General features: G+C 32.5%; 1 protein-coding gene across 3 annotated transcripts in view; it reads right to left on the reverse strand.

The window, feature by feature from the left end:
- LOC106123114 (ankyrin-3) overlaps positions 1–25,992 on the reverse strand; it is a 100,714-nt gene that overhangs the window by 15,157 nt on the left and 59,565 nt on the right. The gene's annotated exons all lie outside the window — the stretch shown is intronic.

The raw sequence follows: 25,992 nt of genomic DNA on the forward strand, positions 1-25,992 counted from the left end.
TATATACTAGTAGCTTCATGTAAAGTATCTGTCTCATTATTTTCTTTCTGTTCTCTTTTGTTTTTAATTTCTAGCCCCTTTTCTTATCTTTATAAGAAAGTTTATGTTCGATGATCACATATAAAACGAATGATCGTGGGTTTCTGAGACTAAAATCCTCGTTTAAAATATAACATTGTTATCTTTGATTTATCAAAGACAGTAACAAAGATATATGTTTTGTAGTATTTGGTTTCAAAAACCAACAGTTAGTGCTCTACCTACTTTTATATAAAACAACACCTGGGCCAATTACCAGGAAATAATAACTGCAGTAGTATTATTAATTTGACAGTTATGCTTTCATGCATGTATAATCATTCCAAACCATACTAGTGAAAAGGATGGAAAGTCTGTGCATACATCTGTCTCATTCATTGGAGGTTTTTAGGCGACACATATAGCGAATGTTCACAATGAAATATAGCTTAAATTTGCATTTTGTCAACCGACGTTGTACAGTTACGTACATTGACTGTGATATAAAAGGGTTTCGGTCTATTGAATTATAACAAAAAAGAGCTTTCAAACTGTTGGTAAATGACAACGGATAATTTTACCATATGATTCCAATGCCAAAAAATATATATATATTTATTTCTATGTTTTAAAAGATATTGAAAAGGATGACAATATCAGCAAGTATAAAATATTTCAATCAACTTATATTATTCTTACAAATAATTTAAAACCTATAAAATACTAGTATAACATAAAAAATCATTACTATTTTGTTTCGACTTATTATTTTAGTCACGACTTTCGATAAAATATTTATTACTAGTAATAATTATTATTTACAAATCTACTAATAATTATGTCATATGAAGATATACTTCTTTACTAGTGTATATTTAACACATATTGTTATATCTGTTTTGTGAAACATAAGACAAGGATGATGATTATGTTTTAGAGATTTTGGTCTCAGAAACCAACGGTTAGATTAAATCACAGTAACACTGATGTAACGAAACTCGTGTAAACACCGACTCGATACTACACAGGATGAACATAACTACACGTATTAAAACTATAAAGGGTTCAATCTAGTAAAATTTCTCAAAAAGCGATAAAACATAGGCTCGATATTTTTTTCTTCATAGCTCTACAGCCCTTTATGGCCCTTGGCAGACTTGATATAGTTTGCATTTCTACGGCCATTATCTTTGTAGACATTAAGCCTAGACTCCACCCTTTGTATAAAGACTTAAATCAACGATGATGTAATTTTTTATTGTACAGTTAAATGCATGAAAGCCATTACAACGCCCACTAAAGTGACACAGTGCAATAGCAAACGGTAAACAATTGATATACTGGTTATTAATAGCCGGTAAAATCTACTCTGTGTCCATTTTAGTTATCACAAATGGATTCAATGATATCTATGAAATATTGAACTGTATTACGAGTACTGTTATTCGGTCAATTGTGAATAGAGATACGAGACAAAGATACAGAAAACCTTTCTTAAAGAAAGCTTGCTTATTTATTTAGAGGTAACTACTAGCTGGCACCCGTGACTCCATCCACGCGGAATTAAAAAACGTATTCTAGCCTATGTGTTCTTCTAGACTATGTTCATCTATGCCAAATTTCAGAGAGATCCATGCAGCCGATCTGAAGATGACTTCCAACAAACATACATCCAAACATTCGCATTTATAACATTAGTAAGATTTATTTTGGCCGAATTGAGGAAAACGGGAGTTACCTGGATTCATCAACACAGCACATAATATAGGTATTACGTGCTATAAATGTGAACTGTCATCGACAAAGCTATATGAATAATCTATAGTTCTATTTTTCGTCTATGGTCTACTCATTATAGTCTGTTACAATTGTCGATTGTTGTGTAACGAGATTCATGCGGATTACCTCATCACATACGATGGCGAATGCCATAATTAGCGCTGTGAATAACCGCCAAGTATGTGTATGCAAGTTGAATATTAGAACTAAAGTACTAATAGATTTTATATACATATATTGATAAGAATAGACAATATACTTCAGTTTTTTAAATGCCACCAAGCAATTGTGAACTTCGACAGTTTATGACCTCACTAGGCACATTTTAAGCCAAATATGATCAAACTAAACCTACTATAATATGTATATTTCACGTCACTATGCTAGTTATCTTCAGTGACATAAAACTGTTCCTCAATATTGCATAACACGTAAGTCATGATGTCAATCTATGGGTGCATGGGGTAACTAATTGAAGTCAAAAGTAAGGCGACCTCTCACTTGTGACTTCCAAATTGACATCGCGTGCGATGGCCTCATGACGATTCATTTACTCGACTGAATTAGTCACAGTTACGTCAAAGATTTAGGTCGATCGTTATTGATATTGTGTCAAGGTTTGGTCAGTTTGAAGATTTCCATAAATAAGTTTGAATAAATTGAATCTCTAGATTCTAATCTATATACATCCTGTACTCTCGTACTCTAATACAGGCTGTATTATTCTAGCATTAAAAAAATAAATTAAAGAAATAACAATTAATTCCCAATTTTACAGAAAACTTGAAACATTCTAATACATCATAAATAATAAGATATGCAAAATCAATTGCAAACATTTTAATATGTCTGTATAGTCATTATAATTGACAAGTTTATCTTAAGCAAATATTATTTTATGCATTAACTGGAAAATAACTTGTTGCTAATTATCTTGTTCTTCAATATTAATATTATTCTGATTTGAAGACAGTACCTTTCAGTACAGATAGCATAAAAGGCTATGTATCCCTTAAGCCGGACTTACAGGATGTTAAAATTTACGATAACGTTACGACGGTGTGAGATCTAAATGTAATCCGATGCAATTGTGCATTCCCTCGGAAATCTGTTTCAGTCGCACTTTATAATCGCACCAAGGAGGTTTTAGTCGATCAAACCTGACAACTCTGATCTTCCACTAAAAGGTAGAGCATCTTTAGAAAATCCCGCCTCTAATAACGAAAAAGAAGTACCTAGAAGAATTTTACTCGATTAGCCTACTCGCAAAGAATAACGCTACGAAGTCCTACTCCGGTAAATATTACGGTAGATTTTTTTCTGTTTTATTGATGTCATCAATAGAATCAAAAGTTAATTGAATAATTACAAGTAGCGTGTATCGTCTGAATAACACGGAGCGTATCACGCAACCTTCTAACCCTAGGATTTCACTGCCAAACACTTCTACTTGTACATTCTTACATCTCTTTCGTTCTCTTTGGAAAAATAGAGATAGCAATATGATTTTGTATAGTCGTTCGGCAGTGGAAACGAAGGGTTTAGACGGCGTGGAAAACCAGTGATACGGGTCGTCAATGTAACGAATGAGATATAGGTCATAACTGTCTATTCCGTGCTGTTATAAGTTTATAGGCGTATATAATCGAAGCATTAGTTAATTTCAAGGTGCGAAACGATGACCCGGACGATAAGTCTATTATAAACTTTGCTTTTTAAATTAAATAGGGTTAGAGACAGTAGAAGACGAAAGGATGAGCGTTTAATACCACACTAAACATGGACAAACACAGATCTCTATTTACGTAGAGAGACGTGAAACTATTCAAGAAAATTGACCTATTTAACTAAGACAAAGAACATTTTCGGTTTCTAAGCTGTTGTTGATGTCATCATCACAAAATCTCTCGATTCGACCGCAATGTTTTGACGAATGCTTTTATTCTTTTCATTGTATGACGTAACACGAAAAGTGCCAGAATCTTGCTCACGATTTTGTGAATCGTTCGCCAAAAATAGATAAGCCTTAAAAATATTACATGATTTCATACACTAGTGTTTTGTTTTGCCTTTAGATTTACCTATTTTTATATGGACTAACTGTCGTCCGCAACTCCGTCCGCGCGGAGTAATAAAAAGACTGCATTAGAAGCCTACGTGTTCTTCCGTACTATGTTCTACGTCTATGCCAAATTAACAAACATCCACCCATACATCCATACAAACATTCCCATTTATAATATTAGTAAGATCAAGATTAAGATTAAATTATGAGTTGTTTTGTTAAAAGAGATTTATATATCAAAGCTAGAATTTCCAATAAGAAGATACAAAATTAACAACCATTTTTAATGTGATTTCGTGACCATGACGGAATATGCGTAGGTGTTTTTGTATTTACACCTGGTGACTAATGCACGTTTTTGTTTGGATTTTTTTATGTCTTCACTTAAGCTTAAAGATATCCAAATAACCATTTGTTTGCATCGCATTTGAAAATATCAGAACAAAGAGTTTTTGATAGTGGCGTGTTTTTTTTAAACAGAGCATCAAAATAACGTTGTTATTGTCTTGAGCATTTTAAATATGAAGATCGAACTGACACATTTAAGAACACACTCTAGTACTAATTTCTGTTTTTCCTAGCATTATATATCAATCAGGCAGACGAGAAAACGTAAAAAAACAACTTTTATTGAATGTAAAACAATTGAAAATCAAATGTACACAATTATATAAGTAAAAAAAACCTACTAACTAAATGCATTTAATCCAATACCATCGATCTCGAAAACTTTTAATACTAATCTCACGTGTCGAATCAGCCCAATTCCGTCGAAACGTCTACGGTATGCGACTAAATAAGGGTAAGTTAACATTGTATGTGAGGGTCTTTTAGTAGGAGTGACATCATGACTGGAAGCTAAAGGTCGCGTTATACCTGTTAAGACGATACGCCACATGCTAATGTTTCGATCAACTACGCCCACAATAATAACGTTGTGATTACGTAAACATATCGCATAATTTATATGAACTGTAAATTGTAGCTACGAGTTTCCATTACCGAAACATTTGCACTAAAACAATTAGTTCTTGAAGAACATAACAATATAGTTTTTATGGAGACACACAATAGTAACATAAATTGTTATGTTTTATAGGAGTTATGAAAATTTTTGAAGTAAAGGACATTTAACACGTAGGTTGCCGTCGATCTGCGAGTTTACTTCAGTGCGTGAAAGTAGCATTGAACGTGTTAAACAAGGTAATAGAAACAGGTCAGAATCGTGCAATATCGAAGGTAATCCTCACCTACGTTTAATATGTTAAGGATAAGCGGATATATATTTTTTTAAATTTAAAAGATAAATTTACTAAATACAATACTTAATACTATTTGCTATATAATACTTAATACTAAATAATATTATAACTGAGAATATATAGGTCGATGGATTGATGGGTGTATGGATGTTTATTAGAAGGTTTCTCCAGAACATCTCAACGGATCTCAATTAAATTGGGCATGGACGAAGTCGAGGGCAACAGCGAGTAATTCATAAGCAGTCATTCAGTTGTCATGACTTCATTCATTCTATGTATAATCGTCCCTGATCGCTGCGAGTGCGTTAATTAATGTATCCTACAACCCAAATAGCACAATATGCTCTTTGCCTTCATTTACGTGCAACTAATTGAGCATTCGCTGTATCTAATTCCATTATCGCTGGCTACAGCGAAGGAAACTACATATTTAAACAAATACATTCTTTGATAAATACAAGAATAACTGCAGCATTTATGTTAAGATTTTTGATGCTCAAAGTATAACCTCTTTAGCAACTAGTAAATTTCTGTGAGAATATTTACTTAACAATTTTGTTATTTAAATCTTTTTACTGCAATTTCATTGAACATGACCTAATAATCTATAAAACTTGATATGTTCCGGAAGCGTTAGTACAGACTGGGTGTAGCCGTGAGATCTGTTTGGTAATACAACGCGTACGCGCATCTCAAAAGAAAGTCAGATGAGAGTCGTCATATGATACTGACAACTTATTAACATAAATGAGTTTTGTACATAATTTAAATGTACACGATTTAAAAAATACGAAGATGACGACATATATCCCGTACTGACACCCGCGATTCTGTTTGCGCAGTATAAAAAAAATAATAAGCAGCTTAGCTTGTTCTTTCAGACTTTGTTCTACATCTGTTCTAAATTTCAGACTATCTAAACTTTCGAATTTATAATATTAGTATGAAGTTAGATTACTCATAAATTATATTATTCATCCTTCTAGAGCCATCCAATAAAAGACCATAGAAATTTAATCAAAGTATCGACAATTGATTTCATTATTGCATAAACACATTCATTTCCTGTCATTTAACAATTACCTTTTCTTCTATAATCTTAAGAAAATTTATGGCTGTTGAATCGAATGTATGAAATATACTAAATACTTAAACGTTGACAACGCATTATGAGAAAATTGGATGATCTTATGCGAAACGTGTTAAGTAAAATAATTAAAGCGAAAGTTAACATTCAAATATTGAAAGTTTGTTATCAAATACTATTTCTATAAAAAAAAAACAACAACATTTACTTCTTATTTTGTCACACTGATGTTTTTGCCATTGTTTCCACTGGACATGAACGCAGTAACCGGCACGAATCTGCGATTACATATCCAATGTCCTTGGGAACGCAGTTAAACTTTGTTGACAAAAGACATTAAGTCGTAAATCGTTAAAATTAACGATTCAAGCTGTTGTTAAATCACCGTTTTAAAAACTACGCTATAACTTTGAACATTTGTTTTAGAATTTACTAATGATGACATTTGTCATTACGAGTAAGAAATTAAAACCAGAATTTCTTAAACCACGAAGATATTTACTAAAAACATTGGGTAAAATAACTTATATATTACTAGCTACCAAACTAAGAACCTTAATAAGTAGCCCATGTCTTATTCCATACTATGTTCTACATCTGTGCCAAATTTCATCAAGATCTGTTGAGCCGTTCTGGAGATACCTTGTAACAAATATCCATGCATCCATCTAAACTTTCAATCTCCACAAAACATTTATATTTTTAGTATGATTTATACAGACACAGTACAAATATCTGACATAGGTTTATAGACTTCTTCCTAAATTAAATATGAAATTCCTAAAGTTAACCAAAGCAACTAGATATATGTAAGATTTAATCAAGTTCAAATCTCAATGTAAAAATGGTATTATACAAAACAAAATGCTCTGAAATTAAATATCCTTTTTAGAGTAAAGTAAGGCGTTGTTTTTTCCAGACGACATTGAAGTGGGTTGTTGGAAAATGACAATGGGCCCACGCAGAAACGCTTCATTAAATAATACGATATGACGTGTTTATATCATGCTACTATTAGACTAGATACTGTAATCTTTATCTATAGAAATTCTGTTTGTCCTGTATGTATTGTTACATTGAAATTATTCTTATCAAACCTGTAATCACAACGGTTGGAGTACAGGGTACAGGCAAAGTGCATTCGCTCCGAAGCAATTCTAAAACGAAGTTCAAAAATGTCTTTAACAGTGGTAGAGCCCGCTTTAACATCTTTGCAAGAATCGGCCCGGCTCGCCCGGTGAAATACCACGACCACACAGAAGACAGTTACTCCGCGTTTCGTTTGATGAGTGTGCGTCCCGGAGGCCTAATTTAGTCCATTTTCCTTTCGCAACCTTTTTCTTATAAGGAAAGGATGGGAAGTGGAAATGGACTTTCCGGATGAGAGGATGCATGGAAAGGGAAGATATTTTCTTTCTATGCATCCTCTCCTCAGTCTAAAGGCAGGTAACGCATATGCAAATGCGTATGTCTATGGGCAACGGTCACTTCGCTATTTCAGCGATTTCAGGTGACCGCTTGCTCGTTTGCCACCATATGATATAAAAAAAAAGTATAGAACAATACCTTTCGATATTTCACGTGATTATCGCGCGTCAGTTCCATAAATTTTTGAAGTTCGTTATGGAATCGCTTCGGAGGGAATGCACTTTGTCTAACCCCATAGGTCGGCAAAAATAGTCATCTCAAAATAATCGACATTTATTTAGTATTTCAGATGTCGATTTTTGCATTACATATTTTATTCATGATACTTTATCTAGTGTAAATATACATCAAACTAAATTGAACAGAGTTTTAAGTTAAGAGAATAAAACCAAGCACAAATCAGTAAAAATTAAGTTAAGAATAAATGATCGTAGGTTTTGTTTGTTACAATATTAGAAAAACAATCTGTATTCTACATAATCTTATCTTGCCACCGACAGCGGAGTTCGATCGGTTAATTAAGAAAATTGTTTTTGTCTATATTTAGATCCAAGGTTTTTATCTACTGTAGCGCACCTTATTCTAACCTAATTTCACGATTCGAGACAAGAAAATTTTATTGATTTTTGTTTTAACCCTCAATTTACGTCAATAATGTTTACTGCATAAATTAATATTGAATAGATAGAGAAAAACTTTTCAATAGAGAATTCTCCCTTTTTAAAAACTTTACCAAATTAGGGTGAATCGAACCAGAACGTGTAGATTATAATCTGATCCGACCAAGCGCTAAATAACTGCGCCTTCGCTTAATTCTTTAAAATCGCATGAACATCCAAACTAATTTAATCCTTTAATTCAAACATCAGCTATACTAAAATCTGTATAGCCCTGTATAGTCTAGATCAAATATAGCCCAGTAGACACAAGTCGTATATTACAATAACAGAAGCTTACACGTGTCAAAGTGCAACACGATGTTTAATAAAGAAGCCATTGCCAGTGAGAGCAAATAATCAGCAAGCATCTGCACCTGCAGACCTCACTTGATAGGCTTCCGTACGTCAATGTTCACAACACGTCTACATTCTATTTGATATTTTAATTGGCTTTAAATTCCATATCTCAGCAGTGCCTTTGACTTTTTAATTAACCAAACCGGTCTTTTTTACACGTATCCAAACTTATTTTTATATTACAAAGCCTATTGTAACCTTCGATATGAATAGAATATAGGCCATAATAAGACGGGTGTCGCGAAAAAATAAACACCTAATGGTTAACACAATATATTGACTGAGAAAATGTAACGTATCAGATTCTTACCGTGGGTTTTTGAGACCAAAATCCCCGTTTAAAATATGTTATCTCTGTTTGTGTTAAAGATAATGACAGGGATAACGCTATGTTTTATACATAGATTTAAGTATCAGAAACTTACGATTAGTCGTCTCTCAATTATCTTAGGTTATAATACGTGATCAATATCCATATAATACGATTTTTATACGAAATTTAATACAGGTTGAACACATACATACCAAAATAATACCTATTTTATAGTCATAACCTCATTTATTTGTTCAGCCGTACACCTAACAATCTTTGTATACGTTTAAAATTCGCCAATTTTACCAACGAAACTTCAATGTATATTATAAAACGGTGTAAGAAGATCTAACCTTGACATGTCGATCGAATGGGATATATTTTTAAAATGATATCTGTATGCCGAATACATACGTTACGAAAGCTTCAGTTATTCTGGATGTAAACATGAAAATTGAGGCCGCAGAGATGTGAACATTACGTTACATTGATCATAAACTAATCAAAATCAGATTTATGTAAACATTCGTATGGTATTTAGGTTGTCTTAAAACATATTTAGAAATTAACCAAAAATAATATCGAGTTGAGACATCTATGATAAAATTTTCCATGTTTAAAATCAAAGTGAAATATACATCGAAATGAAACTTGTCAAATATCTTTATATATTTAATTGTGCTAATTAATCTACATATAGGAAAATAAATCCCTAATTCCCTTGGTCATGTCATGAGTGAAAGGGTGGACTAACGAGAACATAGTCTGGAAAGCTACTTTTTATGTTTGTTTTTAATTCCGCGCGGACGAAATCGCTAGTTTACAATAAACATTAAAAATGTAAGTACATTTACGTTGTTGATGTTTATAAATAGTGTTTTTTTTTTATAAAACTGTACTATAAACTATTAGGCACTAATCCAAATGTCATCAAAAGTCAATAGAATTGGCAATAGGACAATTCGCATATAATTCACAAAACATACGTATGATATATGCCAATAGGAAACGTGAAAAGATAAAAATAATTTTACCGTAAAGTGGATTTATTACGGTGTTTACGAAAGAAACGCAGCCAAGGCAAAAAATGTTAAACAGATACGTTTAATATATAACAGCGACATGAAGCCTTCCTAACTTTACATTTTTTAAATATTTTACACTACAAATATAAAAGATTAGCTGTAGCCCGCGACTCCATTCGCGCGGATTTAAAAAAATATTAATTAGTAGCCTACGTGTTCTTTCAGGCTATGTTCTACATCTATGCCAAATTTCAGTGAGAAACATGCTGCAGTTCTCGAGATATCTTCTAACAAACAACCATCAATTCATCCAAACATTCGCATCTATAAATTACTAAGAAGTAAGATATAATAACGTTATATTGTAAATTAAAATAAATTACAAGAGCTTTACACTAGTATGAAGCCAGTAGTTTAAAAAGTAATCAAATAAAAAATTATAACGATCCATAATTACTGCCTACCTCTCTACGTGATAAGCGCAATTGTTTACGTATATAAAATATAAATATACAAAACTAAATACCATCATCATGCGACTTGATACACTGTAAACACGACACTTTCTTTTTCACTTTATTTTCATCTTTTTTTGTTTTTCCATTCACTTCTTCGGTTTTCTTTATTTCGTTTTTCGTTTTATTTTTCTTTTGATTTTTCACTACACCCATTTTTTAAAAACAAAGCGCGCGTATTTTTTTTTTAATTCTTTTTTAAATAATTTTTCACGCGCCACGGAGATGTGCGTAAACTAGCGCGCGACTAGGCGACTCCGAGCACGGGTAAGGAAGCACTGGCCATCCACAATGCAAGCAGCTATTGAGTCGTTAGTCGGTAGAGTATAGTGAGCTCACATCGCCCGCCAAATCGGGAATCAAGGCCAATAGATTTATATTCCGTCTGTGGTACCTCCTCCTAAATATTATGATAATTTTACCTAATTAATATTTCGTCGGGGTCAATATGAAATTACGTGGACAGTTATGTTACAATGTGGACGGTTGCCTGCGGATGCGAATCTGAATAGGGGCTGTGCGGAAGTGTTTAAATAAATTATGGTAATAACCACATTTTGTCACTTATTTAACTGTATTATCATGATTGAGAAATAAATATTTTCATGTTAAAAAACCTACATAGTAGAGTTATATATGTAAATCCTGTGGGTGCCATTAAGGGACGCCACAGAAAGTGGGGCAAAGTCTTGGAACGTGGCCTCATTGTGAACGAGTGTACTTCACACACTATAAAATGTTTTCTTTTTTTCTCCTACATTTATGATGTAAAAATATCGCAGTATCGACAATCCATACATCTATACAACATTCTTTATGACTCAGTTAGTTGTAATTTTAATTAGAACTTTAAGAGAACTTTTAATTAGATTATGGTAAATCATACTTCTCATTCATTAAATTTAAAACAGACCTTAAAATGGAATACCACTGAAGATATTACACCATTTTAGTACCCTCTTTTACGATGTTCAAGTATTTCAAACTCTATATCGGGGAGTCGAGGATCGATAGTTTTCGAGGTCTGTGTATTAAAATATTCCCACTTTATTGCAGCTCGTAAGCTACGAGCATAGGCGGGCCCACTGCTATTCGATGTCATCTCGTGCGTTTTTCCGAGCCACCATAATATTTGAATGTTTCTATACCATTATGTATAGCCATTACCACAAGGACGTTTTTATTGTATAAGAATATAATCGGATTGAAACACAATAGATGTTATTTTTAACTAATGTCCTACTCTAATGAGATGATTAATTATTGAAATAATACATAAAAAGCATGAGAAAAGGATTAACTATTGTTATTTTGTTTACCATTGTAACAATTAAAGTTTTACGATATTGAAAACTTCAATACTTAACTATCCCAATGAAATTACGGGTTATTTAAATTTTCTTTGTATTTATCGGCTTAAAATATCAACTCAAAAAGCATATCTATAAACAGATATCGATTAACAAATGCTAATAATCCATTACAGTTGTAAACAAAGTCAATGTGCGACCGAACTGGTAGGTTCCCACAGCGGTAGCCGCCAAGTATGCGATCCCAAACTAAAATAGAAAAGTGAAACGTTGTTTATTATTCGTCGATTGTTGTTCGATCGACTAACGACGGAATGGGAAATGAAACCTGGCACGCGTCAGCTTAGGGCAGTGGGACGATGGATATAAGGGCTGGTACACACAACGAGTTTTACAGACTTTGGAAGTTACCCTTAAATATGAAGTATATAAATACGATAATAATAATTCATGTTATTTATTTCCAAACTCATTCATTAATTGTAATATAGCTATCTCTCTGCTTCATCTTTTTATGTGCGACATTTATAATTTTCGTCCTATCAAATACGAAATTAGAGGCATAACGAATAGGCTCGGTGATTGGGCTGTAATTTACGATGTTATAGATGTCAATCACAGGGCTTTTCTTCTTTTTTAAGCCTTAAGTATTAAAAGAAAAGAAACGACTTTATTATGAGACGGTATCGACTCAATAGCATCCTAATTCTTGTTTTTTATCGCGACATTGCGTCTAATATTTTGTAATTATTTGCAAATATCTCAATATAATAATAAATTAATATTATACTATTATAAAAATCCATTGTACAAATAATATTCTTTTATTTCTTATTTTGAAGTTAAATCTTTGACCTTTTGGAAATCATTTTAACCGCTGCTGGCTAACCTTAACAAACCTATGCTAAAAATAAAACAAACAAACTCTATTTGTACAGTCGAGGTCAGAACATTTTAATAAATATGATATTTGTTATTGTGCGGTTCATGTTTGTGTACAATTTGACAAAATGGACTTCATATCTCAAGAGACAATCTTTATAAATGCCACGAATAAGTGCGTATTAAAGATTTTTTTTTAAATATTAGCAGTTTTTTTGTAAATTTTCTATTTCTTTTACCATTCCAACTAAGCTCTAGGCTTGTGCTAGGATATGGTTTACGACAATAGTCGAATGGAATCGAACCGCCGACCTCATGATCGGAAATCCGCACCCTTAACCATTAGGCTATTGACGCTTGAAACAGACATTTAAAAACAAAACAGATTATTTAATTCATTTTACGTTTACATGAAGTAATTTTCTTTGTTTTCGTTACTTAACTATCGACTTATTTACTAGTTTTTTGATTGTTTCAATACCTTTCAAGTTCCTCATAAACAAATAATAATACTTATTTTCTGTGTCATATCAGCTTTGGTATTACATTAGCAAGGAAGTACCGTGGTGTGTAACAGCCTTTATATTTTCCTGTATCAATGGCCCGTCCATTACGAATGGACTGGGAAAAAATTGCGAAAGCAGTCAAGTCGATTCCATGAAACGATTATTCGCATTGATGCTCTCTGTAAATGGACTGATGTTTATAAAAAGAGGATGAATAACTGATAGCTAATTCTAAAATAATATGGTAAAAAAATGTACTGAGATCAAAGGGAACATAATCAAAGATCAGAGATCAAGAGATTAGTAAGGATTGTAACTTGATATAATTAACACGTTCAGTGCACTGACTTTCGCGAGATCTCTTTAGAAAATTGCAGGAGCATGGAACGTATTAAATCGTATCGTCAATTTGGTAGATAGAATTAATTTTCTTTGTCCATTACAACCCCTGCTAGACTCCCCGGCAAGACTAACAGAACCTGTCAACGCTGTCACGCTCATGTGAATCAACGCGACTTACTTTGAAAGTTTAGAAGCGACCTTGTGACCCAATTATTTTTCCTATACGCGTATTCTGTAGTTGATCGGTCAACTTAAAAATCGATTACGAATACGATTGGTTGTAAATAAAAGTACCAGGCATTCATAAAGTGTACGAGAGGAAATCTAGGTTATACAACAAAATAAATAGAGTCAGTTGACCATAGAGTCATGAAAGTCATACAGGTGTCTCTCAACGCAACATGAGGAAGCAGATGATGTTAAACACATGTGACGTGTCTAAATATTATTAAAGCGTGTTAACATGCCCACGCTATGTACACGTAGCAGACGAAGTGATGGCAAACAACTAGCTAAATGACGCTATCAGACTCGTTGCGGTGACTAATGAAACCAGGTTATGGAAATCTAAACCATAACTTACTAACAATAGAGTAGCTATTTGCGTATCTTGATATTGTAAATTTAATGTAAACATTGAACACCTAAACAATATAAATGACAAAAGTCTACGCAATACTTAATGCCTTGACAATATAAACATAGTCACGTGATAAATCTTTGGTCATTATATTATCGTCGATTTGTTAATACTACAGCAACAGGTTTGCTTATGATGGCCTTCAATATGAGGAAGTTGACAGTTATTTAAAAAAAAATAAAAACAAACAAATAAAACATTTTTATAACTCAATCAGGTTTTATACAGCTTAATTGTCAAAGAAATAAGTTTATATATTATATAATATAACGACAACTATTGGAAATTATCTGCCAGGATATTTCAGGATAAGTCATAGAATAGCTGGCCACTTCATGGAGTCGCCAACTTCATGAATTAATCACTACATGCACAGGATTCTTTACATGCTAACAAACACTAGACGAGATGTGTGTGAATAATTTTATTCAAGTGAAATTTTAACCCTCAAATCTAGGTCAAAGAGACGAAAATACTTTATGGAGTTATTTCTATATTGTCTTTTAACTTTCTGTTTTTAACGATGTCATTGTTATATACCAGAAAAGGTCAAAGCATGATGTCATCGTAATTAAATAGAGTCTTTGTTTTGGTTACAATACCGCAAAAGGCAACAAATACACTTTATTTTGTATATGTTTACTTAAGCAAAAAACTTAAGGTGTTAATTAAATGTATTCAATTATAATAAAAAAAAAAAAACAATTAGTCAGAAGAACTTAACCCATACCTATACTTTGGGAAAAAATAAAAATTAATCGACACGCCACTGTTTAGAATTAAGGAGGTCACATCGAAACAGACACAACAATGGAAACAAATTTTATTTTGTCAGTGGAGGGGCATCCGAAATGTAGTGTTGTACTAGCATCATAATATGGTTATTAACTAACAATTACTAGAGCTGTTTCAAATTCACGCGCAGCACGCTCAATTTATCCTGTATGATTTGCCGTGCCTTTGCCGAGGCTTCCGTAATTTTATTCAACTCCACAACACTAGCGAGTGATTTCCCGTCACTAGGGATGAGTTTTTGATATGTATCATTATCGAAAACTTTCGATGGTTTAAGAAATATATAAAATAAAAAAAAAATATCTCTCTAGACCTTAATGCAGTTACTTAAGGCGCTGGATTATATTTTTATTCCTATTATATTGTTAAATTTCTTAACAATATTAATCATTTAAGTGTCTAATGTAAGTGTATTTTGAGCTACAGATCTGCATATTTTTATTGTATTGGTAAATATATATATATATTCTAGCATATTATTAAATATCGATAATTTGTGAGACCATCACTATTGAATCGCTGAAATGGAACGCGTGACATTGTCGATGTTTTGCAGTAATTACAGCCAGAATATCCGCGGTTACTGCCACTAAACAAAGAATTTAAATCGGATGCGGTTACGTTACTATTGATTGTTTTGATAACGATGCAGAATAAATTATGAAATAAATAACACTATTTATAAAATAAAAAAAAACGGACGACTGGATCTCTATGACATTCTGAGAAAACGAATCTAGAGACATCTCACTCACCAAAATCAGTTCAGCTACAAGAGTTCATAATATAACTTTTCTAACCGTGTGTTTTTGATACCAAAATCTCTGTATAAAACATATTATCACATAATCTATGACAAAACAAAGATAACAATATGTTTTAAACGGAGATTTTGATGTCAGAAACCCACGGTAAGTATTTATCAATCAGAGTGGAAGTAAGGCGCAAAAGCAAAGGCTTCGTCCAGTACGAACTGGTTCATTTAATAGCACGCTCATAATCAAATGGACAGATGATTCCTTGAGCGAAGCAAACGATATTACGTAAATAAGGCGAAGGTCAGCCACAAATGGACAGTGGACACCGGACGGAAATGTTTTCAATGATTTATCTTTTGACACGCTACAAGCTACAGATTTAAATTTCACGCCTTAAGATTTGTTAATTGATCGCTAAGGCACTATCTTAGTAGAGATTTAGAATTTGAGGTCTAGACTAAGGTACAGTTTAACAGCTATTAGAAGAGATGTTAGTTCAGTATTTTAGAGAGAAAATAAAGAAAGATCTCTGGATCAAGCTATCACTATTTTAATATTTTTAAATAAAAATAATTTCTTTTTGAATTTTATCTTTGTAAAACTTCTCCAATAATGCATAAAAATTATATTACGTTTAGCGCCATCTATTGTAGTTCATGTGCACTATGGATGTTTGCCTGAACATATTGTTAGATGGCGCTTTATAGCATTTATATCTGAGAATTAAAAAAAATAAACCCTTTATCTATGCTCGACTTTTTGATAAGAGCGGACTTTGAAACATGATGTAAATTCGAATTCGCCATGTGTTATAATAATTTGGCACAAAATTAATCCAGTTAAGAACAGTTACAAAGAATTACTAGTATTCTCCATACAAATATATTTTTTACAACAATTTTTCTACAGCAATTATGATATTAAAACTAGCAATGCCAAATAAATTATGGTGCGATGCCAAAATGTAATTAAAAACCTTTTGAGACAATGTTTCACATCTCAATATAAAATTTTACATATTACACTTTAATATTTTAGTCTTAACCTGTAATTTAGATTTGGCTAAATAGACGTATTCGTAATTATTTGACCATACTCATACACTTTGTCCTATTATCATTAATTCAGAGTAAAAAAATAATAAAACATACTATTATAATGTTATTAAGCCACCAGAAGTAAAGAACAGTAACAACCAATAGTAAACAAATAAGATAGACAGTCGCACAAAGAGTTGTTAAGTGGCCACTAAGGAAGTCTTTCAGCATAGATTTAATATAATGCTCTAAAGGACGCGACTATTTAAGTTAATGAAACACAGCCTCCGCTAGGAAGACATTGTTTACGATTTCACTGTCCATAGATGCCGCTAGGTTATTTTCATGAGACGTGAAAGTCCAACAATATTGAATTAAACACTAAGAAATAATGTAATGCTAATATCAAACAGCAATACTAGCTGTTGTCCGCGACTTCGTTCGCGCGGATTAAAAAACTTATTTAGTAGCCTATGTGTTCTTCAAAACTATGGTTATACATCGCTGCCTAATTTCAGAGACATCAATGCACCCGTTCTGGTGAAACTTTCAAACAAACATACATATATCTAAACATTCGCATTTATAATATTAGTAAGATAAGATTTGTTTTATGAATCTACTAATGAAAGTGCAGCGCATAAATAATTTCTTAGGCTAAAACCCATAACATATGTGCAAAAATAATTTCTTTCTATGTCAGCCGGTTAAAAGCAAACTAAACTGATTCAGGATTTATCCTCTTAGCTTACGATTGCATAAAACCTTAAGAGTAGAGGCCACGATAAGGTTTCTTAATCCTACTGTGCCCGATATCTCTGCGTAATACCATGAATTGAATACTATTACGTTTGTTGTGTGCCAGTAGAAATAGACGCAACTACATGCGTACAACTAGTGGAACTGGACACTAAAAAGGAAACTACGAAATTGCATTCTCTGTCGATCAGTTAAGTATTTTTTTATTAATCTATTCATCACATACTTGAGCTTTAAATATTTGTTTGGTTTTAAACAATAATAATAAGCAGTTATAAACACAATTAACGCCGTATATTCCTTACGCAATTATAGTTTGTTAATGATTCAATTTACAAAGAATTTAGAAACAATGTTGTTTTACAATATTCAATACTGCATACATACCTATTATTAGTATTTATGAAAACTACCAATGTTTATAATCTTTGAAATTCCTTTTATAAATACGAAATGTAGAAGTCAAAATTAAAAAAAATGGCCATTAAATTTTTCTGATATCTTTTTTGTCGTTATCTTATTATTTTAAACATGATAACCTTAGTATAATCCTAATGGTACTACTTAGTTCGTCTTGACCACTAAGGAGAAACCATAACTCTATTTTCGCTTTTATAAGTGCACATAAAACTGAGCCATAAATTTTAAACTTCGAACACCGCTATTTATGTTTGCAATGAACACAATCTGTGTACGTTAGTTAAACTACGAGATAGAAACTTGCTATCTGTATAAAATATGGCGCGAAAACTAAAAAGAAAAATGGTGGTAGAGTCCGCAACATCTGCTGCACGAATGTGGTTCACGACCAATCAGAAAACAGGCGTTTAGTAGATGTTATTTTGCGTTTTATCTAAAGAATGTTCATGCCGGAGGACTAATTTGTCCTCTTTCCCATCCTAACCTTTTCTTATAAGAAAAGAATGGTAAGGGAAAGTTGATTTGACGGAGGAGGGAATACATAGAACGGGAAATACACTATTTCTTTGCATCCCGCTTCCATCGATTAAAGGAGAACAACGCATATGAAATTGCGGTTCTATGAGGCCGTCGATTAAAGGGAGGCAACGCATATGCAGTTGCAGTCAGCGGTTGCTTTGCTACTTTGGCAAATTCAGATGATGATGCGTTTGCTATGTTATAATATGTTGTTTGTTAATTTACCTAAAAATAAATATTAGTCATGAAAACCCTCCATTATAAATGCGTGTAAATAAAATAACCTTTAATTAAGTTGATTGCGACGATAAAATTTACTTGATTAACTATAACTTCACATTTCTCCAAAATCAAAGCTGAATGGATCTCGATGAAATTTGGCATACATATAAAACATACTCTGGAAGAACATATAGGCTACTAATTATGTTTTTTTAATTCCACGCGGACGGAGTCGCGGGTGACAACTAGTATGTGTATATTTTTAATTCTGTAATTTAAAAAAAACATGATCTATTCTCGTTGGTGCAGATACAACGCAGCTATGTGATCTGAGGCCTGCGGACCAACAGAACAGGTTGCCGTGTCAAATGATAACTCACACATGCATACACACACATAATAACAGAGGTCAAGCATTACATCATTCGATCGACAAAATCGACATATTTCAATTTCGACACATTATTTTTATACCATACAAAAAGAATAAAAGATAACCTTCTCTTGTTAGAAATACATAAAGGACAAACAGACAAATATTAATTATTAGACAAATAAAAGAACACTTTATTCGAATGAGTTGAAATGCCATAATAAACTAAAATATTCAAAACACATATAAAGATGAAAATTTCGCATGTGTCTGACTCGAAGGACCATAAATACAGAATTGAACTTTTAGATTAATAAGACTTTAAAATTAGATGAATTAATATCAATTGTCTTATGAATGATTATTAATGTGTCTTTTTATGTTTAGCATAACAACAATGAACAAAGCTGTAATTAGAACTTATGTAGGTCGCGGTATAAGCAAAAAGAAACGTTACATATTGCGTACCATAGAAAGGCAGTAAAGGGCTTGGTTGTGTAATTCTAACATAATCTGTACTCTATCCCACTTTTATACAACTAGATGTTACTACATAGTTTAAAAATATAAATTACATATTAGAGACAAAAAAACTAAAACACGTGCGTACTAATGTACGGGCCTTTAATCTAAAGGTCGCAGCCATATTTTGGAGACGCATACGTCAAAAAGATGACTGTTACAAGTTTTGAGTGCGACACAATAGCGAAGCGATGCGTCATCAGTTAATGCAAAACAAGTATTGTTAGTTTGTACTTATACAAAATGATTAGTCAATCGTAAAATTAAATTTTTGCGCAATCTACGGTCTATACAAAATATAGTTCTAATGATAGAATGTAATAGAATATATACTTTATTATATCAAACAACTATACTTTTGAGTCATTGCAATGTGCCTATTAATTAACTCTCGATCACTTTAATTAAGAAGAGTTAAACATGTCCGTCAATCTTTAATTACGAAATGGTTAGAACTCGTACAGTTAATTAAATTTACACGCATTTCCCATCAAATATTGGTCAGAATTCGTGCAACAGGTATGGAATTGAGTTTCCTCTATCTTTTGTTTATTTCAAACGTACTTTCTATAACAACTTGTCTAAAGTTATACGACAGTGTCATGTTTCACTAAAGTATGAAAATATTTACTTTTGCAAGACGTAAACAATTAAAAATATTTTTGTATTGGTTTATTGATTATGAATAAAGATTCGACCCCATTATGAGTGAATGGGTTATAAACCGACGTTGTAGAGGTGTTTGAGACGAGCTCATCGGACGAAGGTCGTTTAATTTTAAACAAGTCCCGATTTATAGCTAAATGTCAATGTTAATATACGAAAATACAATATATTAAAATATTTACACATAAGAGATTCTCAAAATAAGTTCATACAGTCATTGAAAATAACTGTGAAAACATAAAATTCCTTTACGTCGATGTTAAAGTAAATTCTGGCATTTCGCCACAACAAGCAGACGGTGTGAATGCTCCTTTATAATTATTTTCTAAATAAAATTTAAATAAGTAAGATAACCTTACCGGTAGATAGATGTTATAGAGTGATCACTTTCGATTCCTATCACTTCACTGATCACTTATAAGCACATTAAGGTTATTTTTAACGCACAATTATCACATAAAGTATAGTACTATGACAGTTTTGTAGTATATCGGTTAGTTACGTTTGGGGCCGTGATAAACGTCGGGAGGCCGCGCGGCGACTGCTCGACCGCTATTCCGTTGACGCGCCGGCTCACGTGCGATTGCATGCAAAAAACAAGACTGTAGAGCTTCGAATCTCATAGAGCACTCAATTTTAGTCACTAGACTGTCTAAAGTTGTGTTACTAGTCACTAGACTTGTCGGTATTTTAAAGTAGTCAGTTATTTAGGATATGTTTCTTATAAAGCAACCATATAAGGGTTCCTTATTTTCATGTATTTTATGTTTTAGGCAATTCTATACAACAATTCTGTGAATATATCTCTGTAGAAGGAAATAATAAAGTTGATAAATTATTTCCTGAACTTTAACCTATTTAAAATAAGGCACATAAATACGTTTTAATGAAATAGTGGTTATTCCACAGTAAGTAGTAATAATTTTTTGTCAAAAACAAAGTTTTACAGTTGCGGCGTCGCTTCTATAGTATCATAGTTTCAAGTCTGTGGAATTGAAGAGAAATATATAATAAACAAGGCGAAATTACGGGTTCGTAGCTATCCGCTAAATTCAGTTGGGGTGACGTCATCGTATACGCGATACCTTGCAAAGTTATTAATACACACGGCCAAGAAATATTCCTCGTGAGCCATTGTTTTGAAATGTTAATTCATGGAACCTTTTGCATTCGATTGAGTGCGTTCCGTGAAATAATCGTAACGGATACTTTTGGTGTGTTTTGTGAATTCAATGTCATGGTTGTAATATAATTTCTAACCGACTTCAAAAAGGAGGAAGTTCTCAATTTGTTTGCATTTTCTTTATGTAATAATTATGGGAATTTAAAGTTGAATCGATTGGGAGAAATTAAAAGACCAATAAAGATTGGTGTGAGTAGAAAACATTTTTCAAATTTTTTGTTGTATATATTAAATCTCCGACATCTTACTAATATTATAAGTGCGTATGTTTAGATGGTTGAATGGATAGATGTTTGTTTGAAGGTATATCCGGAATGACTCAATGGATCTTAATGAAATTGGGCAGATATAGAACATAGTCTGGAAGAACACATAGTCTGCTTATTATGTTTTTTTTAATTCCGCGCCGACGGAGTCGCGGGCTAGTACCTTATAAAATTATTGCCGACAAAATAAAATAAATTAATTTATCAATGTTTGTCTGGGAGATTTTTTTCACTCCAGTTTTCAGAAAATTACAACGGCGTACGTACTAAAAACTATAACATTTAATACGTTCAAACCGATTCGTAACATGCAGACAGATTTAACACATCAAGCTACCGTTAAAGGTTAGTTAACTATTAAGGTAACTTAACCGAGCGAGTTTGTTATTACCTGAGTTAAATAGGACAGATTGCAGTAACCGGATAATGGGATGTCAGCCGAGACGCATCGTGAGAAAGTATATTTAATCCCAGGCTAGAAAGGGATATAAAGATACCATCTTTATCGTTTTATATTACGGTTTAATGCTGCACACATAGTTGTTTAAGTGTGACACTTAGTGTAGAATATATATTACATTTTTATACTAATATTAAAGAGGAAAAACTTGATTGTTTGTATTGAATAGGGTCCGAAAGTACTTAACCTATTTAAATAATTGTTTCACTATAAAGAAGCCACGTTATCCTTGGATGATACAGGCTATCTTTATTACTATATTTTTTAATTCCGCGCTGATTCTTGATCCTTTTTTTATACATTTACTGTAGTAATGAAAACTCATAGTAATAATATGAAAAAAATGAAATATCAATGGTGAGTGTATAATAAAAGCCGGTATAATGGCATTTTGATGAGAATATAAATGTCAAGGCTTGAATAAATAGTACTAATTGCATCACACAAACAAAGGTGGAATCAAGAAAGATGATACTTTATAACTGTTCCCTTAGAATTTAACTTAGTTGCACTTTTACCGTATGTTTCTGAGACGAAAAATCTCTGTATTTTTATACATTACTAATTAGAATCCTTTGGCGAGAATAGCGCGCTTTTACAAAGTCAAGTGTCAGAATTATTAGTGACGGGACATAAACGTCGACATTTTAGTAAAGCTGTTGCACCAGTACACCGGCAGTGTCGGATTCCTAACAATATAATATATCTCGTCATCCTTGTCCTTATCTTTTATCTTAGAAAACCACGGTTAGTTATATTGTCAATAGCGATTGTCAAGAACATTTTAATTTAACCAATTCCTTTAGACATAAATGCGATTAAATGTCATAGCAAGATTTTAAACAATCGTATTATTAATATAGCGAAAGACACAAATTTCCGTACTAATTATTTATAACAGCTAAAAGAAACTATCGGTCGTAGATTTTAACAACTCTTCAGACAATGGCAGAACGCCAGAAACAGAGGCCTATGTCATCGAGTACAAAGTGCAAAAAAAGCTCAGTACATTTTTGTATTGTAATATATAATCAGTATTTGATATTAAAATTAAAAGTATATAAGTTTAAGATATCTAATCATTTTACAAGGCTTATTACATTTAGTTCTTCAATTTTGAGAAGCGTAAATTTCAATTTTGAACCGTAACTAAGTAGGTAACTTCTTGAGCAATAATTTCTTAAATAAAAGATGACATTTAGTAATTATTTCTTGATAGAAATATTGTAATTGGTATTAACATTTCATTTCTTAAATCTTACTAATAATATAAATGTGAGAGTTTAGATGGATAGATGGATGGATGTTTGTTTGAAGGTATTTCCGGAACGGCTCAACGGATCTTGATGAATTTTGGGACTGATGTGGAACATAGCCTGGAAGACATATGCTACTTATTAAGTTTTTTTTTAATTCCACGAGGACGCAGTCACATGCTACAGCTAGTTTCTTAATTAAAAGATGAAATTTTGTAATTATTTCAAGATAGAAATAATGTTATTGAAATTTAATTCCGTAAATTAACAATTGTTCTATTGGTTTACAGAAATTAGGTTTTCATATAGAACATAGTTATCAGATGGCCGTCCTACGTCAATTCATTTTATGAAATACAAACATAAATAAAGTAACTATCGCATTTTAGTGGTTTAACCAAGATTAAATGTCGTTCACTTAACCTTTATGATATTGATAATCTATGATGAAATTAATTTGTACGATTACTACGTTTGAACTAACGATAGTTTAAAAAGTTTAATTTAATATTGACTAAAATAAATAATTTGTTGAATTTGCGCAATAACAATCCTAGTGACAATGTTGCTAAGCAATTTCATTGCGAAACTATATGTAGGCGTATCATTGAATTACAAATATAGGTACTTATGAACATAAACACGAGATATAAAATATAGAACTGGCAACACAGATTATTAAACTTTATAAAAAAAACAAAGCACATATAACGTGACTGTAGCATTGCTCAGTGACTTGTGACACAAATTGTGCATAGATTAGATAATAGGGATCTGATCCGAGGCGCATATAAACGTCATACTAATAACTACATGCAGTTATGTTTACCATAATTCTTTTACAATTTTAGGACAATACAGGCAGGGCCGCGGACGAGAGCGAAAGCGTGCCCGTGGTCCCGTCCCGATGCGTTGGAGGAACAGAGGGGTTTAGTGGGTATGCCTCCGCTATGGAGGAGAATCCCACATAACTACCGCGTCCCCCCCCCCCCGGGGGCGCGGAGTATGCATAAAGCATTCCCCTCTGAAAAAAAAAGGACAGTACAGGCAATGCAAACTCAATAATTTCTCTGTTTATATCTAAGTCACTCGGTAAAATGTTTTAAAAATATTAAGCACTTTAACAGTTTACCATATATCTCGTAAATTGATAATATAATAAGATTTTTCAATATAATATACCTTTCTAAAAATAAAATATGTATTATACAATTCTATGTACTACATTTGCAGATATTCACATGGTCACCCTATTCAATAGGATAAATTTAAAACAACAATTTGTATTTCTATTAACGCATCAATCGTATTGTTTACATGGACATATACATATAGTAAGTACAGTGCGGGTCACTGGTTCTAATGTTGATTGATTTGCTTACAATGCGACTGCATTACAGCAGGAATTAATGTAACGAGAATGTCCTTGATTATGTCATATGCTTTGTCAACACGATTGTACTTTGTCAATGACTAATAGTCGGTTTCGGAGATCGAACATGTATAAAACATATCGTCATCCCTCTCATTATCTTTGACAAAAAAGACAATATGTTTTCACGATAACTCAGTCAGAGACTTAAGCGGTCCTTAAGCGACTTATAACGTTTCTGAGTACTCGCTAAGATGCGCAGTTAGTGTACCTAGTTCTAGTTCCCTTGCTCTTATAGAGAACAGGAAATTTAATTGCCGGTTATTATGAATTTTGCAGTGGCATGAATGGATGTCTCGACCAAAGTATACGCGCTTACATAAAACCAGTTGTATGAAGTATTTATTCGTGAAATTCAACTGTCTCTATTTGTTCAAAAGATAATGAAAGGGACGACAATATGTTTCATACAAGACTGGAAATGGAAATCTTATATTTCGAGTTTTGAATGAAAAGAACTTTCTGTCCGTTAAAGGGCTTGACCGATTATTAGTAACATTCGAAGACCCCAAAGATTAACACGACAGATGTTTATCTCGTAGTTAATATTTAGTTAAATAGTATTTAACTTTAAATATATCAGATTTGGAAGTGATTAGCGAATCTCTAACATAAAACCAAGCGTGCCAAGGCAACGTATTCAAGTCGTTTGTAGCGGTGAACAAGTTTTACTAATTTGTAATGTAACGAGTTGGAACTGTTGTAGATCGAATGGTGTAATTTGTTCGAGTTGTTCGCTAAATATAAGTGCGTAGAATGTTTACACTTCGTTAAATTTCTATTAGGAATAAGATGTTTTCGTATGAAAGGTTTTCGGAAATATCCTTGAAATAGAATTCAGATGGAAAATTACCCTAATTGCTCCAATTAAGTTCAAAAAATCTAAACTCTATCAACAAAATTGTACAGACTTTTTTGGCGAAAATAATAAAAAAATTGTGCAAAAACCAAAGAAAGACAAATAATTTTTTTATTCGTAAAGAAAAAAAAACCCAAAAAAAATATTACAGATTACAGTAGATATAGTAGTTTTCAGATATCGTGGCGGCTCATAAATTCGCATAAGTACCTAAGTGCGCACAACACAATTTTAGTTGTGTTGGGCGCAGAGACGCGCGCGGGGGGCACAGCGCAGC

This window comes from Papilio xuthus, unplaced genomic scaffold (assembly GCF_000836235.2).
Source record: "Papilio xuthus unplaced genomic scaffold, Pxut_1.1 DF826159.1, whole genome shotgun sequence".
In the NCBI taxonomy this organism is placed as follows: Eukaryota; Metazoa; Arthropoda; class Insecta; order Lepidoptera; family Papilionidae; genus Papilio; species Papilio xuthus.